The 2,532-nt window shown below is 42.8% G+C and overlaps 1 long non-coding RNA gene across 1 annotated transcript; it reads left to right on the forward strand.

Annotated features, from left to right (window-relative positions):
- Positions 1–600: 600 nt before the first annotated feature.
- LOC110445232 lies at positions 601–2,435 on the forward strand. Its single transcript, XR_002462334.1, has 2 exons — positions 601–818; positions 1,167–2,435. It is a non-coding gene; the product is annotated as an uncharacterized LOC110445232 (long non-coding RNA).
- Positions 2,436–2,532: the final 97 nt, after the last annotated feature.

A 2,532-nucleotide genomic window follows, 5' to 3' on the forward strand; every position in this document is an offset into this window, starting at 1 on the left:
GACAACACAACCCACCTCATTCTGTATATTGTTGACCTACCAATCATCACTGACAACACAACCCACCTCATTCTCTATATTGTTGACCTACCAATCATCACTGACAACACAACCCACCTCATTCTCTATATTGTTGACCTACCAATCATCACTGACAACACAGCCCACCTCATTCTGTATATTGTTGACCTACTAATCATCACTGACAACACAACCCACCTCATTCTCTATATTGTTGACCTACCAATCATCACCGACAACACAGCCCACCTCATTCTCTATATTGTTGACCAACCAATCATCACCGACAACACAGCCCACCTCATTCTCTATATTGTTGACCAACAAATCATCACTGACAACACAGCCCACCTCATTCTGTATATTGTTGACCTACCAATCATCACCGACAACACAATCCACCTCATTCTCTATATTTTTGACCTACCAATCTTCACCGACAACACAACCCACCTCATTCTCTATATTGTTGACCTTCCAATCATCACTGACAACACAACCCACATCATTCTCCAAATTGTTGACCTACCAATCATCACTGACAACACAACCCACCTCATTTACACTATCACTGCACTACAAACAACAAAGACATCAGCTCATATAATATTGCATTTATTTCTTTTATTAAATTTAATTGGGCATGAAATGTAGATAATTACATAATAATCCTAGTTCCTGCTAGTAAACATTACAGGTAGTGGCCACATTACTAAGACCACACTCCTGAGAGTGTAAACATTGCAGGTAGTGGCCGAATTACTAAGACTGCACTCCTGAGAGTGTAAACATTACAGGTAGGGGCCACATTACTAAGACTGCGCTCCTGAGAGTGTAAACATTGCCGGTAGTGGCCGAATTACTAAGACCACACTCCTGCGAGTGTAAACATTACAGGTAGTGGCCACATTACTAAGACCACATCCCTGAGAGTGTAAACATTACAGGTAGTGACCTCATTACTAAGACCCCACTCCTGAGAGTGTAAACATTACAGGTAGTGGCAACATTACTAAGACCACACTCCTGAGAGTGTAAACTTTACAGGTAGTGGCCACATTACTAAGACCACACTACTGAGAGTGTAAACATTACAGGAAGTGGCCACATTTCTTAGACCACTCCTGAGAGTGTAAACATTACAGGTAGTGGCAACATTACTAAGACCACACTCCTGAGAGTGTAAACATTACAGGTAGTGGTCACATTACTAAGACTGCACTCTTGAGAGTGTAAACATTACAGGTAGGGGCCACATTACTAAGACTGCACTCCTGAGAGTGTAAACATTACAGATAGTGGCCACATTACTAAGACCACACTCCTGAGAGTGGAAACATTACAGGTAGTGGTCACATTACTAAGACTGCACTCTTGAGAGTGTAAACATTACAGGTAGTGGTCACATTACTAAGACTGCACTCTTGAGAGTGCAAACATTACAGGTAGTGGTCACATTACTAAGACTGCACTCTTGAGAGTGCAAACATTACAGGTAGTGGTCACATTACTAAGACTGCACTCTTGAGAGTGTAAACATTACAGGTAGGGGCCACATTACTAAGACCACACTCCTGAGAGTGGAAACATTACAGGTAGTGGTCACATTACTAAGACTGCACTCTTGAGAGTGCAAACATTACAGGTAGTGGTCACATTACTAAGACTGCACTCTTGAGAGTGTAAACATTACAGGTAGTGGCCACATTACTAAGACCACAGTCCTGACAGCATGGACATGATCATTATACAACATTTAAGGATGATCTCTATAACATTATCATTAATTATACAACATTTTAGGATGTTCTGTGTAACATCATCAATAAAGATATTTTGCATACATGTAACGATGCACTTGTATAGAACAGTTTGTATTTGGCACCAGTATTATATGTGTACATCACAGTGTTAAATCTCTTCAACACTAAACATGATATGTACATTGTCATTGTGTCATTTAGCTGTTTGTTCATTATGTGTACACATCTTAAACAATGTCCTTGCTCAACTGACCAGTTATTACACCCTCCATCCCTCACCCAATATCAAACTCCTCCCTGTGTCTGATAACCCTAGCCCCTCCATCCCTCACCCAATATCAAACTCCTCCCTCTGTCTGATAACCCTAGCCCCTCCATCCCTCACCCAATATCAAACTCCTCCCTGTGTCTGATAACCCTAGCCCCTCCATCCCTCACCCAATATCAAACTCCTCCCTCTGTCTGATAACCCTAGCCCCTCCATCCCTCACCCAATATCAAACTCCTCCCTGTGTCTGATAACCCTAGCCCCTCCATCCCTCACCCAATATCAAACTCCTCCCTCTGTCTGATAACCCTAGCCCCTCCATCCCTCACCCAATATCAAACTCCTCCCTGTGTCTGATAACCCTAGCCCCTCCATCCCTCACCCAATATCAAACTCCTCCCTCTGTCTGATAACCCTAGCCCCTCCATCCCTCACCCAATATCAAACTCCTCCCTGTGTCTGATAACCCTAGCCCCTCCA

This window comes from Mizuhopecten yessoensis, unplaced genomic scaffold (genome assembly GCF_002113885.1).
Source record: "Mizuhopecten yessoensis strain PY_sf001 unplaced genomic scaffold, ASM211388v2 scaffold2125, whole genome shotgun sequence".
Taxonomy (NCBI): domain Eukaryota; kingdom Metazoa; phylum Mollusca; class Bivalvia; order Pectinida; family Pectinidae; genus Mizuhopecten; species Mizuhopecten yessoensis.